General features: G+C 47.8%; 1 protein-coding gene across 1 annotated transcript in view; it reads right to left on the reverse strand.

Moving 5' to 3' along the window:
• The window catches only part of LOC137439145 (astrotactin-2), a 1,262,948-nt gene that overhangs the window by 901,635 nt on the left and 338,195 nt on the right, over positions 1–23,118 (reverse strand). The gene's annotated exons all lie outside the window — the stretch shown is intronic.

Below are 23,118 nucleotides of genomic sequence, written 5' to 3' on the forward strand. Positions count from 1 at the left end.
TCTGTCAAGGATACTCCGCACATCCATCGAACCATTCGCATTTCCACCCTTTCCAGCCTTCGTTGCTGCTCTACGTTCATTCACGTTCATTGTTTGCACCCAATATTGTTGTATAAATAACAACATAGCAACATTTATGTGTTGTGCACAACGAGGCGCCATTTGAATAGCAGTCAATGCTGCGGCTTCTCATGTAGATCACGCAACTGTTACTACATCCAACGATCAAGAGTTTGTTACTGCGTCTTTGTTTCTCCCCATTTCATCGTTGCTTCGGGTTACATCCAGGATCTGTTCAATTCACACAAAATATGTATATGTTTATTGGAAAGCTGAACACTTGGAGAAACCTCATTTGCGATGCTGTGCTCTCTACAAACTAGAGCCAGAAAGGACCAAAATTATTGATAAATGAGCAGTTTCTTCATGGTCCAGGATCTTTTCTCGTCGACTTAAAACAAGCCGTTGTTGCTTCATTCCCAGACATGAGCATCTGCCTCATTATATGGTTTCAAAAACCATGGGAATTTGCCAAAAAAGAAATGCAGCTTAACAAAAGACATGAGCCAATCAGAGGCAGGCATAAAATATGGAAGCAAGTGACAGAAGAAATCATTTTGGCAAAACATGTCACTAATGGAGAAAGACGAAGTAAAGTTAGACACAGGAGAGTAAGACTGGGAATTGTGTGGAATTGAACGGCCAAAGGTGTGGACACAAATCTGAAGGAAATTCTACACCTGCCAGCAGTGCTGGATTTTTCAGTGCATTTAGTTTACCTTTCGCACGTTATTCTCCATGAAAACTCTGGCCATCACCATCAACACCATTTTATTTATGATACAAAATATAGACTCATGGGAGAGTGAGGAGGGTGGGATAAAAAGGAAATGCACCGACAGTGGGGCACCATTGAACACATCAAGCAAAGGGAAAGAGGAGAGAAAAGAGGAAGGGAAGGAAACGCAGTGACCTGCAAATAAAAAGGTTGGGTTAGGTAGGATTAATGGACGTAGAAAAGACTGCGTCAGCATGGTGGATGATATGAGATGGTGGTGCACTGCTCGCTTGAAGCCGGAGAGAGAAAAGTGCGGTTGAACGGTCTCCATAAGACAACAGAAGGAAAGAGGAACAAAAGAGTACAAGAGGAACATTGGAAAATCCTCTCTATCTCTTTGCTGATGACTCCACTCTCTGCTGCTCCATACCCCATCCCTCAGATCTGCAGTCTGCAGCCTCCTCACTCTCTGCAGACCTGGACAAAATCACAGACTGGTCAAACAAGTGGAACATGTCTTTCAATCCTAACAAATCTCACACCCGTACGGTGTCTCTCCGAAAAGACCGACTGGACAACCCTCCCATCTACTTTCTCAACAATCCTCTCAAAGAAATTCTGCCACTCAAGCTTTTGAGTCTCACTATCTGCCATGGTCTTTCCTGGGAAAACCACAATTCCAAGCTGGCCTCCAAAGCCGACTGGGCATTTTCCGTCATGCAAAGTCCTTCCTTGGCACACCTGAGCTCCTCACCACATACAAGGATTTCATCCACAGCTTGATGGAATACTGTTCCCCCCTCTGGGCTGGTGCTCCTGCCTCACACCTGGCTCGGCTTCACGCTGTTGAAACCAAAGCTTTCAGAATCATTGGAATCTCCCACGATGAAGCTAACTCCGAGGGCCTTTCTCTCTCTCACCGCAGGCAGGTAGGTGGTCTTTCTGTCTTCTACCGACTCCTCTGCGGCCTTGCTCACCCTGCTCTGTCCCCCAAATATTCTTGCAGGACGCACAAGATCTGCCAGCATCCCTCTTCTGGTGAAACTGCCAAAAATCAAGACTTTCAGTTCGCCTTCACTCCTTCATTCCTCTTTTCTCCCACCTCTGGAACAAACTCCCTCACTCTCTTCAATCCCACTCCTCCCTCCACGTCTTTAAAACAGCTGTTCACCGCCATCTCTTATCTTCCACCATCCAAAACCTTGATCTTTTCTACCCCCGTTAATCCACCCCAAATGCACTTCCTTCAAATTCCCTGTTTCATTTCCTGAAATCCAATATAGTGTCCATCTTGTTTATCCCGTGTGCCCCACCCCAGCCCTCTCCCTCCCACAGATCTCCCGATGTTCCTGTTCCCTTCTGTTGTTGTGCTTCCCTCTCTCTCTCTCCTTCTTGTCTCCTACTCCCTTTATGCTATGTTTTATGTGTTAGTTCTTACACGAGGCTCGAAGTTCTCCACTTAGCTATGGACATAGGCCTTGTCGGCTCTGAGTATTTATGATTTTTCAAGAAATGACTTGAACAACGGATGATGCCCAATCTGTGGATGGCATTGAAGGTCAGCCCAGGAAAGGTGTTTGCCTTGGTCATATCGTCTTCAATTATGTCCAATTTGCATTCAAAAGAGTTTTCAAGTTGTCATCAACAATTTAGACAACCTGTTAGTCTTGTTCTGTGTATTTCTCTGTATTTAGAAAAATATTAGTTTATGGGAAAAAAAATTCCAGGAAAATGTACTTAATAATTGGAAGTAGCACGACCATCTCATGTCACCCCCCCATCCTGACCCACAATATTTTCTACCACCAATGAAAAGGTGAACATGGAACAGACAAATAATCAACAGCAATTCATAACAGTGATAGAAAACATGAAGGACGAGAATGGATTGAAGTCATCGACAAAATACAGAATTCATCAGACAGGAGAAGAGAAGATGAATGTTTAGGTGAGCAAAGGGTTGTGCACTCAGGAAGGATGACAGGGGATAAATGCATCGGATGGTCCTTTTTCACTTTCATCACAGTTATTCAACTCTGTAAATGTGACTCCACCGTTCACAGCAATGGATTGAGGCCCTAAACTTCAAATCAATCAATCAAATTGGTTTCTTATATTGCACTTTTCATTTCAGAAATAATGCTCAAAGGGCTTTATCAGCGCAAGAAAAATCGAGAGTAAGTTTTCACAGAATAACTGTAAAACATTTAAAAAAGAAAAATTATATTGAAAATATAGTTTAAAGTAACATTTAAAAAAAAGAAACAACTGAACGGGAGAAGAAAAAGTCCAATATTTGGGGAAATGAAGGAAAACGAGGAACGCGGCGACAAGAGACACATCATTTTCACAGCAGCTATCCGAGGTGTAGACCTTGAACAACACGATTTAACAAATTCAACAAATACAGCACAACAAGGTAAGATTTAACACGTGGAAAATTGGATGAAAACACAAACACAAGCACAGGGATGAAATTATAACAGAAAAACACGATGGATCCGCTTGGGGAAACGAAAAGAAAAGCTTTCAGGTGTGAGCAAATGAAAAAATAAGAGCAGCAGAAAAGTTATTTTCATCTTTAAAAGTTATCAACATTATTTTGAAAACAATGCATTATTTTTTTAAGACATTGAAGGTGCGTAAAGAATGGAGCTTAAAGATATGATCAGATTTTGAGTTTGAAATACAAGCCTGGATGCTATTTTCTACACAAGTTGTAAGGGGTCGAGAGAAGAGGCAGGTAAACCTGCTAACGGTGAAGTTGTAAGGAGTCGAGAGAAGAGGCAGGTAAACCTGCTAACGGTGAAGTTGTAGGGGGTCAAGAGAAGAGGCAGGTAAACCTGCTAACGGTGAAGTTGTAAGGAGTCGATAGAAGAGGCAGGTAAACCTGCTAACGGTGAAGTTGTAAGGAGTCGAGAGAAGAGGCAGGTAAACCTGCTAACGGTGAAGTTGTAAGGAGTCGAGAGAAGAGGCAGGTAAACCTACTAACAGTGAATTGCAGTAATCCGAGTGCGATGTTGAGTGCGTGGATCAAGTTTTGAGTTGTCCTCCGATTTCAACACGAGTTGATTTGAGTTTTTTTTATAGCGATGAAACAAAACAGACTTGCAGATTTTTCCATATTTGGGACATAAGAAAGTGCTGAGTCCTTGGTGACAACCCAGACTATAACCTGGAGCTGCATGAATTAGGTGCTGTCACCAGGTTCCACCATCGAGGATGCAGTTTTTGAGACTAGATAATGAGCTAGGAATGAGCATATCAGTCGAAACAGCTTTACGTTCCAGAAAAATATTGAGCATCCAAATTTGAATTTCAAACAAGCAGGAAGTCAGAGTTGTGGAAGTCAGCAAATCATCAGGTTCAAGAGAAAAATAGATCTGGACATCATCAGTGGAGCAATGAAAGTAGATATTAAAATTGATGTTATAAATTGATATTTTCAGCAATGAAAATTGATATTTCATAAAATGATCCCCAGTGGAAGTACTTAAACAGAATAATAGTGGAAGAACAACAGATCCCCGAGCAACGCCGACTAATACCGTTGGTGAAGAGGATCTGATAAGCAGCCAGCAATATTTACCGTGAATGTTCTGCAACATAAGATTGGAATAACTCCAGAGTAGGTCCACAGATATATAAACAAGATTGAAGACAGATACTTGATGTATTATGGTCAATGCTGTGAAAAGCAGCTGATAAGTCCAGGAGTATGGAAGTGCAGCTGATCCTTGATGTCCTAATATAGGATTTAGTGATTGACCTTGAGAATTGCAGTCTCCGCATGATGTAACTGTAAAAAAACCACACTGGAAAGGTTCCAAAAGAGAGACTGAGGATTTAGGAATTCCGAGAGCCAGATAGAAAATTGCAGAATCTTAGAAATAAATGTCGAGAGAAAACCCGTCTCCACTTTTGAATATTTTTATTGTCCAGTGAATGTTTTGTCAAAATGAGAATTGTGATTATTTGTTTTAATGGAAATGGTAGCGTAGACGATGCAATGGAGCAAAAAATTTTTTGTTATTAATGGAGAAAGAACTAAAAGAAAGGAAATTACAAAAGATGAAGGAACAGGATCGGGTAAAGAAGTTTGCTTTTTGTACCGAACAATTATTGAATGAACAAAATCTTGACTGACATGTCAAAAGAAAAAAAGTGTAAAAAAAACAAAGGAATATGTGATGGTAAGGTTGGAAAAGAAGGAGCAGCACGTCGTTCAGAACGTGCAGTGCACTAAGGACAATATGTTATCTTGAAATGAAATGGCAAATTGGCAACGAGAGAGATGGAGAAAATGGAAAAGGGATTTAACCTTTTAAAGAAGTTTATTAATTACAGAGATGAGAACCTTAGTGTTGGCAGAGTTGGTCTTCATATACGTGTAGCAGTATGAAGCCTTTGCTTTAACAATAAATTTAGTCTTGAACCGTAGCTGTTTTAAAAGTCAGGTAGTTATGGCAACGATTCAACACACTAAATTTAGATGATGGACAGTTTTTCTTGTATTATATTTAAAATTTGCTACATGTCAGATGGAAAGAATGTAAATCAGCAGTAAACCAAAGTGAATGATTACAATATTTAGCAAAACGAGTGACAAGCAAACTGATCATTTTTTTTTTTTTTTTTTTTTTTGCATACAAGATCGAGGCTCGTGAAAGAGCGAACATTAATCACACAGAAAGACAAACCGACACATAAAACATATAACATAAGGAGCGGTAGACAAGATGGGGAGAGAGGGGGAAGGACACAAACACAACATTTGAGAGCAGGGACCGAGAGACATGGAGACATCGAGAGATCTGAGAGAGGGCGAGGGCTTTGGGGGGGGGGGCGTGGGAAGGGGGGGTGGGAGAGGTATAAAACATATGGACACTGCCAGGACTTCCAGGAAAGAAGTTGGAATTTCAAACAAGGTGGATCTGGGGTGAATTAGCGGGGGTAGAAAAGATCAAGGTTTTGGATGGGGGAAGATAAGAGATGGTGGTGAACAGCTGTTTTAAAGACCTGGAGGGAGGAGTGGGATTGAAGGGAGTGAGGGAGTTTGTTCCAGAGGCGGGAGAAAAGAGGAATGAAAGAGTGAAGGTGAGCAGAGATCCGAGATTTCGGCAGTTTAACCATCAGAGGGTTGCTGGCAGATCTTGTGCGACCTGTAGGAATATTTGGGGGACAGAGCACAGAGAGAGCTGGGGGTGCAAGGCCGGAGAGGAGTCGGTAGAAGACAGAAAGACCACCTACCTGCCTGCGGTGAGTGAGTGAAAGGCCCTCAGAGATAGCTTCATCGCGGGAGATTCCAATAATTCTGAAAGCTTTGGTTTCAACAGCGTGAAGCTGTTGAGGGTTGACAGAATCAGAGTCGAGGGTTGACAGAAACTTTTCCACCTTGTCAGGAGGAAAGGACACGGAGTCCAGGAGCAGCAGGGTACGACTGGGTATGGTGGGTAAAGAGAGGGATGGGTTTGGGACACAAGATTTAGAGGCAAACACAGAGTTGAGGCATTCAGCTTTTTCACGTGCGGAGTCAGCTGTGTAGCCGTTTGAGGTAAGGGAGGGGATGGAGGGGGAACAAACACCAGAAACGGATTTGACCAGACGCCACCAGGATTTGGAAGAGGGAGACAGATAAGAGAGTTCGGTGTTGAGAATGGAGAGATATTGTTTCCTGGCTCTCCTGAGGGTGGACACACACTTGTTTCGGGCTTTGTGAAAGGAAATGAGATTTCCTTCCGTTGGATTTGCTTTCCAGCAGACGAAGGCAAGTTGTTTCTGGGCAACAGCCTCACCACAAGATTCCGTGTACCATGGACGGGAGGAAGGGTATGACAACTGAAGACGAGATGGGATAAATCTGTGCATGAGAGAGAGCAATTTACTTTGGAAGAATTCCCAGGATGAGTTGATGTCAGAGGTGGTAGAGATGGGAGACCAGTCCAGATGATTGATGGCTGCTTGAAGACCGTGCCAGTTGGCCTGAGTGAAATGCCAGACTCATCGACGCTGAGCAGGCTCCCTGAGGATGGTCAGAGAGATGTCCACTTTAACAAAGACATGATCAGATGATCCGATCGGAGCAGAAGAAGAGCAGCAGACATTTTCAGGGAAGTTAGTCATAACCAAGTCCAGAAGAGAAGATGTTCCGTTGACTGAGATCCGGGTCGGGAAATTGACAGATTGTGTCAGTCCCAGTGAGTCGCAGAAGTCCTTTGCTGAGGAGCCATGGCTGGTGAGAGAGGTACCCACACCCAGCCAACTGGCATGATGACAGTTGAAATCACCACATATGAGGAAGAGAGAGTTGGGATGAGTAGATAGAAGTTGGTCCATATCATCAGACAGCGAGATGTAGATGGAGTCATCACTGTTTGGTGGACGGTACAACACACATATGAACAAGAGGTCGGAGCGAAGGGGAAGCCATAGCCAGAGGTATTCCTGGGGGTGAGGTGGAGAGAGTGCAGTGCAGGGCGAGTGAGGAAGAGAGTTTTTGATAAAGATAGCAACCCCACCTCCAGGACGAGGCTCAGGTCTATCATACCGGAGGAGGGAGTAGCCCTGGAGAGATACTATGGAATCAGAGACATCATAAAGGAGGAAAGTTTCTGTTAAGCAGATCACGTCTGGTTTGACAGAAGCAACCTGTATGGAGAGATCAGTTAAGTTTGAACGAAGGCCCCGGATGTTTGAGGTCCATACCGTTAATGAAGAGGCAGGGGGAGCATCAGATACAGAACAGGGGGGAGGAGGGGTAGGGTAAGATGTGGAAGAGGTGGAAGAGGTAGGGAGAGCTGTTGAAGGTGTGTCAGAGATTTCAGAATAGCTCGGAGAAAGGGAAGGATGGGGCGGACAAAAGGTTTGATGGTGATTGGGTGAGCCACAATGAGGTGTTATTTGAGGAGGGGGAAGAGCGAGGCAGAAGGTTGGGGGAGATGGAGGTGAGAGTTTGAAGGGGGAAGAAGCGGGGAGGACGCTTTGAGGAGGGGGAGTGAGAGGGGGGAAATTGAGAAGCAATGAGGGTGGGGAGATTTGAAGGGGAGGGGTGAGGGGGGAGTTTGGGAGGGAAGGGACAAGGGGAGGGATTTGAAAGGGATGGGATATGGGGGAGATTTGGAGGGGAGGGGTGAGGCAGGAGTCTAGGAGGGGAGGGGCGAGGGGGCGTCTTGGCGGGGAGGGGTGAGGGGGTAGTTTAGGAGGGAGGGGGCAAGGGGGGAGATTTGAAAGGGATGGGTGATGGGGAAGATTTGGAGGGGAGGGGTGATGGGGAAGATTTGGAGGGGAGGGGTTATGGGGAAGATTTGGAGGGGAGGGGTGAGATTGGATTTTTGAAAGTGTACGATTTATGGGAAACGAACATTTATTGCAAAATGAGTTTCTTGTGACCTTCGAGTTAAAAATACGTTTAAGGACGCTGGATGGAGGATGGAGTGCAGGAGAGTTTAGGGAATGTAGAAAAAAGGCACTATAGGAGATGGATATTTTTTTGGGGATGAATTGATTTGGTGAGCAAGTCGAAAGCAGCCTTTTAAAGAAGAAGAAGAAAAAGGTGTTATAAAATATGACGGAATACATAACTTGAGGGGAAAGTGTAAACATTGAAGGTTAATGAGTGAAAACTATCTGGGGAAATGGGGGAGAAACACGTGGTCGAAGAACGAACGAACGAATAAGAATGAATAAACGAATGAGAACAGAGAAGGAAATGTTTTTTTTTTTTTTTTTTTTTTTTTTTGAGTTGAGATTTACACAAGGAAGTAGGCTATGGGTGAAAAGACTGGGAATACAGAGAACGAAAGTTATTGGATCACAAACGACGGACCGCTGAGAAAAACAAAGCCTCAAGGTTGTACAGTGCACACTGTACAAGGCCTCAAGACACGACACGAATTAACACGATTTTCAATACAGGTATGAAAGATTTGCACCGAAAAATCTTCGTCGGGACACAATATACGTACAACACCATGAATAAATACAGTTTTAACAAAAATACAAATGGGAACAATCACTTAACTTCGATTTCAAATCGTTCGCGACGCGGCAAAGGCCTTGCTCGCGACGGCAAACAGACGATCAATTTATGAAAGATAAACACCGAGAAACAACCAAAGTTGCACACAATAACTTCACACACCGAAAGATAAATACAGTTTCGACAAGATACAATTGTGAACAGACTTAACTTCGAAAAACGTGGAGACCGTGTGGAGCTTCGAAAATCCCTGCCGCCGTCTCCAAGATCTCGCGAGATCTCGCGAGATTTTGTATACTAAGTCGAGGTTCATGTAAGAGCAAAAAATGATAGTCGATATCTGAGTGATTGTTTGTCATAATACAAACAAAATAAATGTTTGTATTATGATTGGTATATATATATATATATATATATATATATATATATATATATATATATATATATATATAGCGGGGTCACCCGTGGGAATCCCACGGGCATGGATGTGTGTGACATTTCGACATATTGAGTTAGATGCTGCACATTCATTTTTACAAAATGGTTACTGGCAAGTCATCAGATCCAGAAATGGTGCAATGAACACAATTTATTTATTTCACATATGTGACCCCTCACGCCTCTCCACCTGACACTCTCCTGTCTCCACCTGACACTCTCCTCTCTCCACCTAGCACTCCTCTCCTCTCCAATCCCTCACATTCCTCTCCTTTCCAATCCCTCACCTCTCCAATCCCTCACACTCCTCTCCTCTCCAATCCCTCACACGCCTCTCCAATCGCGCCAATCCTCTCCAATCCTCTCCTCCAATCACACCTCCAATCCTCTCCAATCGCAATATATATATATATATATATATATCTGTTGGAACCCATCTGTGGATCGGTCCCATCGGCCGATGGGTCTGACCCGTTTGCGGATCCGCAGATGGGTCGCCCATCGGCCGATGGGGCGACCGATCTGTGGATGCACGAGAAATGACAATGCAGACCCATCGGCCGATGGGTCTGCGCCATCTGCGGATGTGTTGTTCTTTCATAAGACTTGTTCATCTTTAGTCATAAGACAAAGCAGTCTTATGATCGGTCCCCATGGGATGAAATGACACCTTCATCTTTAGCTTTGGGGTGATTAAGGCATGCCAGGAATTGCTATATAAACAATGGAGAGCTGAGTCTGCCAGTGCCACCAGCGAAGTAGACCAGCGTTTTTAAATGGAGCGACATTATCTTATTTTTATCTTATCGACAAACGGTTATCGACAAACCACATGTCACGGACTGCTTTATAAACATTTATGACATCAATTGCTTATTTTTAGGTTCAAATAAACATACTCATCCACCATTGATGCATACACATTCCTTCAAGGTGAACAACACATCCGCAGATGGCGCAGACCCATCGGCCGATGGGTCTGCATTGTCATTTCTCGTGCATCCACAGATGGGTCGCGGCCGATGGGCGACCCATCTGCGGATCTGCAAACGGGTCAGACCCATCGGCCGATGGGACCGATCCACAGATGGGTTCCAACATATATATATATATATATATATATTTCAGTCACTATGCGACCTTCATATCATCAGTGGAGAACATGCATGGACATGCGGACATGCATGGCGATGACGTCATGTTGTCCGCTCATGAGGTTGGAGAACCAGATTACAGATACCATATATATATATATATGTATATATATATATATGTATATATATATATATATATATATATATATATATATATATATATATATATATATATATATATATATATATATATATATATATATATATATATATATATGTATGTATATATATGTATGTATATATATATATATAAAGCAGTAAAGTATGTTTGTTTGTTTGTCCTCTTATAACTCGAGAACTATTCATCGCAGAGAAAAACCAAAGGCATATTCGGAATCAGTACGTCTCAGAGCAACTACAGCACACCTTAAATTTTAAAAAACTTCGGGTTTTAAAATTAGCGTATTAGCGCAGACGCGAACAGAAGAGGGAGGGAATCGAAACATGGGCCACTGTATGTTCGTTTAATACGTACGCGCTTTGATGGGCGCTGGGCGGGGCGTATGGCGTTCATGAAATGGTCGAATGCGGGAGTGCTTGAAGCCGTTGCGAGCGACTCGCACGATCTCGTCATGGTCCACAACATTATCACAGAGACGTGCAGCTTCCAGCATTACGAGATATGATCGAGACCTAACTTTTGAGCCCAGTCCCAGCCTTGTAGGCCCCGTGGTTGGTTCAGACGACCCCGACAAAGGACGTGTTGGATTTTATCGCGAGCCGATTCGAGCGCCGACGTGCCGGCGAACAAAACCAGTCATATCTTTTTAACGCGTGGTTCGATTTTTACAAAATAAACTTTTTCTTGAAGGGCTGAACCGTGTGCTCACAACGATACCGAGGAGAGCCGTTTTTGACCCTGGGAGAGCCGTTTTGCGCCGGCAAAGGCGCCTTGTTTTCCGTGATGACCATGTCGTGCTGCATAGATTACCATCTATCTATAATTCCAGTAATCTCTGTGTGTGTGTGTGTGTGTGTGTGTGTGTGTGTGTGTGTGTGTCTGTGTGTCTGTGTGTCTGTGTGTCTGTGTGTGTGTTTGTTTGTTTGTCTGTGACCGCTGTTTCTCGACAACAACGGGTCCGATATACTTGCAACTTGCCAGGTATATTGCTGGGGACCCGAGGATGTGCCTTTTCAAGGTTTGAAATTAATCGGACAAGTAGTTACCGAGCTATGTCCAAAAAACGATTCAACCAATCAGAGAGCAGCGAGCTATCACGTGTGCCGAACGTGGCGAACAGACTCTGCCTCGGACGGCACATTTGAGAGCGTATTCATTTATTTCACAACTATGTTGGCGCTATGTTGGCGTTAAACTATGTTTTAAAACTAATTAAAACTAATTTGCCATTCTTTCACTTTCCTGCGCGTTTGGGCACGCGATGGCGATTTCTTTACCAAACTCCGCAAGCCGTTCGCTTTGGACCAAACCATTTCATGTAAATAGAGGGGGGGGATTGTCACCGTACTCGCAAGCCGTTCGCTTTGGACCAAACCATTTCATGTAAATAGAGGGGGGGGATTGTCACCGTACTCGCAAGCCGTTCGCTTTGGACCAAACCATTTCATGTAAATAGAGGGGGGGGTTGTCACCGTACTCGCAAGCCGTTCGCTTTGGACCAAACCATTTCATGTAAATAGAGGGGGGGGGGGATATAATTTTAGATATATATATAGTACGGGCATGCCCTAGTCTATCTATAATTCCAGTAATCTCTGTATGTCTGTGACCGCTGTTTCTCGACAACCACGGGTCCGATATACTTGAAACTTGCCAGGTATATTGCTGGGGACCCGAGGATGTGCCTTTTCAAGGTTTCATATTAATCGGACAAGTAGTTACCGAGCTATGTCCAAAAAACGATTCAACCAATCAGAGAGCAGCGAGTTATCACGTGTGCCGAACGTGGCGAACAGACTCTGCCTCGGACGGCACATTTGAGAGCGTATTCATTTATTTCACGTTGGCAAACTATGTTGGCGTTAAACTATGTTTTAAAACTAATTAAAACTAATTTGCGATTCTTTCGCTTTCCTGCGCGTTTGTGCACGCTATGGCGATTTCTTTACCAAACTCCGCAAGCCGTTCGCTTTGGACCAAACCATTTCATGTAAATAGAGGGGGGGGGGGGGGATTGTCACCGTACTCGCAAGCCGTTCGCTTTGGACCAAACCATTTCATGTAAATAGAGGGGGGGGGATTGTCACCGTACTCGCAAGCCGTTCGCTTTGGACCAAACCATTTCATGTAAATAGAGGGGGGGGATATAATTTTAGATATATATATAGTACGGGCATGCCCTAGTAAATTATAATTTATGTACCCTTCTTCCCCCGGGCACCCCCACACCCTCCCCTCCCCCCTTCCCCTCCCCCCTTCCCTCCCCCTCCCCCTTCCCCTCCACCCTCCCCTCCCCCCTTTCCCCCTCCCCTCCCCCCCTTTCCCCCTCCCCTCCCCCCCTCCCTCCTCCCCTCCCCCTCCCCTCCTCCCACCCCCTCCCATCCCTCACCCTCCCCATCCCCCCTCTTCTCCCCTCTCCCCCTCCCACTCTTCTCCCCTCCCCCCTTCCCCCTCCCCCCTTCCCCCTCCCCCTCTCCCCTTCCCCCTCCCCCTCCCCCCTCCCCCTCCCCCCTGTTCCCCTCCCTTCCTGTTCCTCCTCCCCTCCTCCTCCCCCCCTTCCCCCTCCCCCCTCCCCCCGTTCCCCTCCCCTTCTCTTCCCCCTCCCCTCCTCCTTCCCCGCCCGGCAATGCCGGGTACTTCTGCTAGTATATATATATATATATATATATATATATATATATTGTTACGGACGCGGTTTAGATGTTATTTACCGAGCGGTGGTATTGCCGCGACCGAACAGTTATTCCCCGACTAGACCCCGATTCCACCCAGACGTTGACCAAATCGCGCTATGCTAAATCAATGATGGAAAGGACACAACGACTGGGATAGATGAAACGACGCAAGGGGTACAGTTCTCAAGACCTCCGGAGGAGGGTATAATTACAGTGGTGGAGAAAAGGGGTAGATTACAAGGTAGTGAGGTAAAGACACAGAAGAGATAGGCACTTAATTACAGTCTTATCTTATCCCAGACAGACCACAGACAAATGGAACAAGGTAGACGTACACAGGGATTGATGGCAGGGAAGGACAGGTAGTTCGATGGCACAAGGTGCACCTTGGCTCGGGGACAGGATAAAGCACGGTCCAGTCCAGAAGATGCGGGGAGGCCTCACAGCGCTCGGAGGTGGTCTTGCTTGCTCCAAGCTCAGCGCACATCTGACGTCACCTCCCTCTTCCTGCGCATGCTCAGCGGGGAGTGACACGCCCTCGGCTGGTTGGCTCCGCCCCCCTGGGGCCGGTCCGCCGCTTCCATTGGGTGCGGGGGTTACCGGGCTCCGCCCTTGACGAGGAGCTGACAGGGAGCCCCTATTTGGTAACCCCGTTGAGCACATGTTCGATGGCGGCTCGTTGGGAAGGCCTCGTGCCCTCCCAACACCCCCTACCAACCAAGCCGGAGTGAGGACGCGCACTCCCTGTGCACGCCGCTGCCGTTGCTGTTGTTGTTGTTGTTGTTGCTGAACCGTGAGGAAGAGCTGCGGGGAGGTATTGGGAGGTCCTAAACTTCCTAACGGTGCCATCGGTGCCATACAATCACATTCTGGTGCAACGAAGGGTCAGAATTAATGGAAACGAGTCCTTAACTGACATAGACGAAGAATAACTAGCAAGATGTCCTATAGTTGTCTTCCATGAGATGCGGTGAACCTGGGTACGACATTTAATGGGGGAAATAGGGGGAGGTCGGGTCTACAGAGTGTTGTTTACAGAAAATGGGACTAGGGAATGGGGGATTGGGGATAGTTGGGAAGTATTGAGGAAATAGGGGAATATTTACAAGCGGATATGGATGGATGCAAATCCCATATCCGCAACATTGCACCCTTCTCTACCTCGGGGCGTCCCGACCCGATAAATTTTTACCTACTTTAGTGTGGCACTCAGATGTAGTTCCCTCTACTATTAACTCAACCCTGAGTGCGACAGTTTTACAGATGTTCACAAATGAGTAAATATGTCCCCCTGCGACGTTGCACCCTTCTCCTAACAGAAACACACCCACAGGATAACCGAATCGCGGAATGGTCTTCAAACTATACATTGACGGTGGGGAGCATTATTTACTTTATTTACAAAACTAACCCAGGACCTGCGATTGTTCTTTCTGGGGGGAGACAGTCTGCTCTGCATCAATGCACCATTAAAGCACCCAAAAACGCACCAATACACACCCAAGCACCAATCGGTGCAGTCATCACTGTTCATCAATGTTCAACAATAAAAAATAAATCAACAACCCCTAACCCTGCAGGTGATCTCTTGCTCTTCGGCTCCCTCTGCTGGCTATTTACTTTCTTCCAGATGTCATTTCCTTTCATTTTCTTACTGGCGGCCTATTTGAGCATAAAATGAAATGCACCCAACGTGTCCATTTTTATTTATTTATGGCCCACAGGGCCGACTAGTGTGGTTCACCTGTGGAGCATCGGTGCCCTGTGGCCAAGGTCCGCCAGCAAGATTTCGGGCCCTCATGGCCGGTTCCAGCAGAGGGGCCATGCCCCAACCCATGGGGTCCATAAGTGGTGCTCGGCCACAGACATGTGGTCCATAATGTGGTGCATCGATGCAGACAGCTGGTTCTGAGAGTTCCGGGCGCACAATGGCCGACTCACGCACGCTCCCCTCGGCGCCCAATGGCGCACAGGTCATGTGGGAGAAAAAAAGGGGAAAGACAAATGAGCGAGGGGTAAGGTCACAAGGGTACACGTCAATAAGGCAATGCAAGGCGAAATGCGTACGGAGAGCGAAATGAGAAAGCTCGTCCCTACCGTACGTCACCCCCCCTGTCACCTACACTACCCTTGCCCTTACCCCATATTTACAAAATCTACACATTTACAAATTCGTCACTACTGTCACGTCTTCCCCACATTTCCCTTACACCAAATTCGTCACCACAATCCCTCTAGCCAAAATTTGCCATCACCCAATTCGTCATCAATCCTCATAAGGAGGAAGAGATGGAACATCAAGCACAATGTCACACCCACGTCATGATGCGTCTCACATCCAAAACATCTGCACAATAAAAATAATCAAAACATGGCATGGTGTGGAGTACCTGTCACCTCAGGTGAGTGGATGCAGATGGTGCGAGGAGACTCCAATCCTAACTATCCTCTAAATGACATTAACACACTTTACACTACCCGGGGTCTTTCCCTGCCAATCCATTGGCCAACTTACACTATCTATGGGTTCTAAAAACCAATTCCCATTGACCAAACTGTGGTGCTTCTCAATTTGGGGTCTCACTCCGCCAATTCATCTCCCGGTGCCCTTGCACAATTTCTGGGCTGCGACGTGTAGCTCTCCCAGCAGGTCTACCCACCTGCACACCTCCACCACTGCAGTTGCCACCCGAGCTTACCTCGCTCCTCACCCTAACCTAACTAACTGGGGAAGGCCCCTCCTGGCTCTGTCACCCCTCGGTGCCCTCTGGCACTGGGCTACCCGGGTCCGTCCTCCGGATCCTCGGGCCCCATCCACAACAACTACTACCGGCTCCCAGAGCCCACCTGCGGCCTCACCTGGCCGACATCCTCACAGTGGTGGAGTGCCCAAACCAACTACACACACTAACAGGCTACACGCCCAGCCATTTCCACAACACTAATGCACCCATCCAAATTCCATTCTTTCACCTCACACCACAGATGCCAATATCCAACCACAATTTACCTATACCTTCTAACTATTCTTTAAACTACCCTCCCCGGGTACTCGTGAAAAGGGGTCCACTCTTCCCCCATCCACACCTTCGCACCATGCACACCACTCCGTACCACTTACTCTAACTCTCTCCACACCACTCATTCCAATACTCCATGTATTCCACACACCTGTACTTGCACACCTGTGCTCTCATACTTGGTGCCGCCTGCACCCTTCTCTCCCCCAAGCGCATTCGCGCTGATCCACAACACTCACTACTCATACACTGCTCCACACACCTGTCCAGTTCTCACACAGCATCATCTCATATAACTACTCCCCTCTGAAACTTGCGCTTCCCAGTCGTCCCTTTAAACTATTGCGCTCCCTCGTCATTATCATCCACTCTAATCTAGCTGCGTCCCCTCTAAAGGTATCCTTGTCACTAACTAACCTTAACGTTGCCTAATGTCATCTTCTAGGGCCCTACACACAATATCCTAACCCACCCGGGCTAGTTTTCACTGCCATACACCCCATAATCTAGTGCTCCTTTGCCCTCCCTCACCGTGAGGGATGGTGGATTGCCCATCCCACCACATCAGGGAGGTCCCACTATCAATTTTGCTCGTCCAAATTCCAACCAATTCAAAAATTTTCCATTTACTGCCAATTCTACCCACTATTATAAATTTCGTATCAAATCACTACCATCATCATCACAGTCCGCTCTATCCTAGCCTCGGTGCGTCATGACATCATTAAACTCGGTTCGTAAAGCCGAGCAATGAATTTGGGTGGTTTGGTCGCCTGCAGGTTGAATCCGTCCGGCTTTCGGTTCAAGGGAGGTGGTTTGGTTGGGCCGAGGTTCCACGCACCATCTCGGCACGGCACCTTTCGTTCCCGGGCCCGATGGCTCAATCTCCCCCGGTCGGAACCCCGTCCCCACGAGGGGGCACCGTGCCGCTTCCTCCCACTCGCCCTTGAACCGGACCGGTCGCCTCGCCCGCCAAGGCCCGGACTCGACCGTGCGGGGCGGGGCCAAGCCCGAATCGGCAACGACGCTTCGAAGAGAAACGACGCAGCTTCGATCCGCGCCGGGCCTCGCATCCCACAAAGCACACCGCGCCCCGAGTGCTCGCATCGGCTATCCGTCGCCCTAACCGCTAACTCGGTTACCGTCGATGCTTCACCTGCATGCTCACACGCATACGCTACCCCTTTTACCCTCACAAAACCCGGCGTTCCAACGCCGTCCGTACATTCCACCAACGCACTCCCTGTTACACACCACACCTCTCGCGCACACCTCGGTCCACACCTCTCCTCCGTTACATCCTCCGTAACACTCACCATGGGCGTGCACTCTGGCATCCACCCACTAACGCGCTCACATGGGCTCTCCCACACTCGCGCTACCACCAACTCAGGTGTGCTTCCTCGCACACGTTCCACCACCACCTTACTCTCCGTGTCACACTCACCCTCGCACGTACACTCCGTATTGCTCTCACTCCCTGTGTCACACCCCGTACACCCCGACGTGCATTCTCGCTCGCACTCGGTTTCACTCCCACACTTTATAACACACCCACTCGCCGACGCACACTTTTTCCTCACACGCGTGCCATTTCCACTCACACGGGACCCTTTACCAACGCCCGGGTGCCATATCGATCCCAATCGCGCGACAATTCTCTTGTCGTTAAACATCCTCCTGCAAAATCTACCCGCACAATACACAGCACGACTCACCTGGGGGAGCCTTTTCTCCACGCGAACCTGCAACTTTCATTTGGATTAGCGAGTACATCATCATGATTTGAGCAAGGACTTTGTACATTTTCCATTTCTCCCTGCAATTCCCGGGCTACCTCCGTCATCTCTTCAATTTTAATTCCCAGCACTGCTTTTTCTTTATTCACCTCGACGACCGCTGGCTTTAATAAAACACCCTCTACCTCATCGGTCGCCGGCTTTTCCAAACCCCGTGTCGCGATTTCTACCCCCGTCATTGTACCCGCGCTTTCCTCCGCTTCGCTCAACCAGCGCTTCTCGACCCGCGTTACCTCCTCGTGCACCCCTGGGACCCTTTCGCCCAACTTGCGGTCTCTGTCCCTCTGCTCCCTTTCCTCTCTATCGGCCCTCATTCCGTTCGTTGTTGCTTCAATTTGGTTTCCCAATTCGTTCGTTATTGCTTCAATTTGGTTTCCCAATTTGTTTAACAATCGCTCACTGTTCCTGTTCAAAAGGGCTTCCATTTCAGCCATATATAATTGAATGTCTTCCACCGTTGGTACAAAGGGCGCGGCAAAATTTGGTGCCGCTACACCCACGTGCGCGAGGACGCCATTTTGTGCGTCTGAAACTCCCTCAACCATATTGCCCATGTTCTCCTCTACTTCGTCCCTCTGATCCTGGGTCGATTCTACCCCACTCTCCTCTACCGGAACCCAGCCATCTTGATCTGCCATAGCGCGACTTTCAAAATTCGGGTTTTTGTAAAAACAAAAGCAAATTTCGGTACTTTATAATTTTGACCAAATTTTTTTCCTAGATGTTTTTTTAAAAATTTGGTTCGGGCCTCGAATCCCAATCCCACTCCCACTGTTACGGACGCGGTTTAGATGTTATTTACCGAGCGGTGGTATTGCCGTGACCGAACAGTTATTCCCCGACTAGACCCCGATTCCACCCAGACGTTGACCAAATCGCGCTATGCTAAATCAATGATGGAAAGGACACAACGACTGGGATAGATGAAACGACGCAAGGGGTACAGTTCTCAAGACCTCCGAAGGAGGGTATAATTACAGTGGTGGAGAAAAGGGGTAGATTACAAGGTAGTGAGGTAAAGACACAGAAGAGATAGGCACTTAATTACAGTCTTATCTTATCCCAGACAGACCACAGACAAACGGAACAAGGCTGACTTACACGGGGATTGATGGCAGGGAAGGACAGGTAGTCGATAGCACAAGGTGCACCTTGGCTCGGGGACAGGATCAAGCACGGTCCAAGAGATGCAGGGAGGCCTCACAGCGCTCGGAGGTGGCGTCTTTCTTTCTCCAAGCTCAGCGCGCATCTGACGTCACCTCCCTCTTCCTGCGCATGTCCAGCGGGGAGTGACACGCCCTCGGCTCGTTGTCTCCGCCCCAGATGGAATCGGTCCGCCGCTTCTATTGGGTGCGGGGGGTTACCGGGCTCCGCCCTTGACGAGGAGCTGACAGCGAGCCCCTGCGTGGTAACCCCGTCGGAGCACATGTTCAATGGCGGCTAACCAAGCCGGAGTGAGGACGCACACTCCCCGCGCCGCCGCCGCTGTTGTTGTTGTTGTTGTTGTACCATGAGGAAGAGCTGCGGGGAGGTATTGGGAGGTCCTAAACTTTCTAACGGTGCCATACAATCACATTCTGGTGCAACGAAGAGTCAGAATTAATGGAAACGAGTCCTTAACTGACATAGACTAAGAATAACTAGCAAGATGTCCTATAGTTGTCTACGTGAGATGCGGTGGACCTGGATGCGACATTTAATGGGGGAAATAGGGGAAGGTCGGGTCTACAGAGTGTTGTTTACAGAAAATGGGACTAGGGAATGGGGGATTGGGGATAGTTGGGAAGTATTGAGGAAATAGGGGAATATTTACAAGCGGATATGGATGGATGCAAATCCCATATCCGCAACAATATATATATACACAATATATATATTGTTACGGACACGACTTTGATGTTATGGTGGGCCGAGCGGAATGGCCGCCGTGTTCGCACAAGTTACCCGATTATACTCGAACCTTGGCCGAGTCGCGCTACGCTAAATCAATCGAGGAAAGGACACAACGGCTGGGTTTAAAATGACACGACACCAGGGGTACGGTTCTCAAGACCTCCGGAGGAGGTTATAATATGGCGGAAGGTTAGATTACAGGGATGAGAGGGACAGCATAGAAGGATAGGCACTTAGACACACTTATCTTATTCCCGACAGACCACAGATAAACGGGACAAAACTGACTCACACGGGGATTGATGGCAAGGAGGGGCAGGTCTTCGATGGCTCAAGGTGCACCTTGGCTCAGGGGCAAAATCGACCCGGTCCGGTCCAATGATGCGGGGAGGTCGCTCAGCGCTCGGAGGTCGCGACTTGTCTTTCCAAGCTGGGGGCGCATCTGACCTCACGTCCGGTAAGTTGCGTATATCCGGCGGGGAGTGACACGCCCTCGGCTCGTTAGCTCCGCCCCAGATGGAATCGGCCCGCCGCTTCTCACTGGCTGCGGGGGGTTACCGGGCTCCGCCCCTGACGAGGAGCTGACAGCCAGCCCCTTCGTGGTAACCCCGTGGAGCGCATGGGCAATGGCGGCTAACCAAGCCGGAGTGAGGACGCACAATCCCCGCGCCGCGCCGCCCCCAATCTCCTCTGTTGTTGTTGTAGTTGTTGTTGTTGTAGTTGTTGTTGTTGTTGTTGTTGTTTCATGGGGAAGATGGGAGGAGGTATGGGGAGGTCCTAAACTCACTACTGGTGCCATACAATCACATTCTGGTGCAACGAAGAGTCAGAATTAATGGAAACGAGTCCTTAACTGACATAGACTAAGAATAACTAGCAAGATGTCCGAAAGTTGTCTACGTGAGATGCGGTGGACCTGGGTACGACATTTAATGGGGGAAAAAGGGGAAGGTCGGTTCTACAGAGTGTTGTTTACAGATAATGGGACTAGGGAATGGGGGATTGGGGATAGTTGGGGAGTATTGGGGAAATAGGGGAATATTTACAAGCGGATATGGAGGCCAAACCCCATATCCGCAACAATATATACTAGCGGGGTCACCCGTGGGAATCCCACGGGCATGGATGTGTGTGACATTTCGACATATTGAGTTAGATGCTGCACATTCATTTTTACAAAATGGTTACTGGCAAGTCATCAGATCCAGAAATGGTGTAATGAACACAATTTATTTATTTCACATATGTGACCCCTCACGCCTCTCCACCTGACACTCTCCTGTCTCCACCTGACACTCTCCTCTCTCCACCTAGCACTCCTCTCCTCTCCAATCCCTCACATTCCTCTCCTTTCCAATCCCTCACCTCTCCAATCCCTCACACTCCTCTCCTCTCCAATCCCTCACACGCCTCTCCAATCGCGCCTCACACTCCTCTCCAATCGTGCCTCACTCGCCTCTCCAATCGCTCCTCACTCGCCTCTCCAATCGCTCCTCACTCGCCTCTCCAATCGCTCCTCACTCGCCTCTCCAATCGCTCCTCACTCGCCTCTCCAATCACTCCTCACTCGCCTCTCCAATCGCTCCTCACTCGCCTCTCCAATCGGCTTTCCCCGTCTCGTTTCTCTCGTTTTTCTCCCGTCTCATTCTTTTTCTTGCTCCAAATCGGCCCGTCTCGCCCGTCGGCCCGTCGGCCCGTATCGCCCGTCGGCCCGTCTCGCCCGTCGGAATCGGAAATCGGGCCGTCTTGCTTTCTTGCTTGCGCGTAAATAAATTGTGTTCATTGCACCATTTCTGGATCTGATGACTTGCCAGTAACCATTTTATAAAAATGAATGTGCAGCATCTTTTTTTCTTTTTTCTTTTTTTGTATACAAGATCGAGGCTCTGAAAGAGCGAACATTAATCACACAGAAAGACAAACAGACACACAAAACAAATAACATCGGGAACGGTAGACAAGATGGGGAGAGAGGGGGAAGGACACAAACACAACATTTGAGAGCAGGGACCGAGAGACATGGAGACATCGAGAGAACTGTGGGAGGGAGAGGGCTTTGGGGGGGAGGCATGGGAAGGGGGGGGGGTGGGAGAGGTATAAAACATATGGACACTGCCAAGACTTCCAGGAAAGAAGTTGGAATTTCAAACAAGGTGGATCTGGGGTGAATTAGTGGGGGTAGAAAAGATCAAGGTTTTGGATGGGGGAAGATAAGAGATGGTGGTGAACAGCTGTTTTGAAGACCTGGAGGGAGGAGTGTGATTGAAGTGAGTGTGGGAGTTTGTTCCAGAGGCGGGAGAAAAGAGGAATGAAAGAGTGAAGGTGAGCAGAGAGCCGAGATTTCGGCAGTTTAACCATCAGGGGGTGGCTGGCAGATCTTGTGCGACCTGTAGGAATATTTGGGGGACAGAGCACAGAGAGAGCTGGGGGAGCAAGGCCGGAGAGGAGTCGGTAGAAGACAGAAAGACCACCTACCTGCCTGCGGTGAGTGAGTGAAAAGCCCTCAGAGATAGCTTCATCGCGGGAGATTCCAATGATTCTGAAAGCTTTGGATTCAACAGCGTGAAGCCGAGCCAGGTGTGAGGCAGGAGCACCAGCCCATAGGGGAGAACAGTATGCCATTGAGCTGCGGATGAAAGCCTTGTATGTGGTGAGGAGCTCATGTGTGCCTAGGAAGGACTTCGCACGACGGAGGATGCCCAGTCGGCGACTGGCTTTGGAGGCCAGCTTGGAAATGTGGTTTTCCCAAGAAAGATCATGGCAGATGGTGAGACCCAAAAGCTTGAGCGACAGAACTTCTTGGAGAGGATTGTTGAGAAAGTAGATGGGAGGGTTGTCCAGTCGATCTTTTCGGAGAGACATAGTAAGAGTGTGAGATTTGTCAGGATTGAAAGACATGTTCCACATGTTTGACCAGTCTGTGATTTTGTCCAGGTCTTCAGAGAGTGAGGAGGCTGCAGACTGCCGATCTGAGGGAAGAGGAATGGAGCGGCAGAGAGTGGAGTCATCAGCAAAGAGATACAGAGGATTTTCCAGAGAGTCGGAGAGATCATTGATAAAGACCAGAAAAAGCACAGGGCCCAGCACACTGCCTTGGGGAACTCCAGCCTGAACGGGAAGGGGAGATGAGAGAAATCCATTCAGGGCCACACGTTGACTACGACCAGAGAGGAAGTCCGCAAGCCATGCATGGAGATTTCCATGGATACCATAGGAGGAGAGTTTGGTGAGCAGAGCTGGGTGCCAGACCGTATCGAAGGCA

Source organism: Myxine glutinosa, chromosome 13 (assembly GCF_964187855.1).
Source record: "Myxine glutinosa chromosome 13, kmMyxGlut1.1, whole genome shotgun sequence".
Taxonomy (NCBI): domain Eukaryota; kingdom Metazoa; phylum Chordata; class Myxini; order Myxiniformes; family Myxinidae; genus Myxine; species Myxine glutinosa.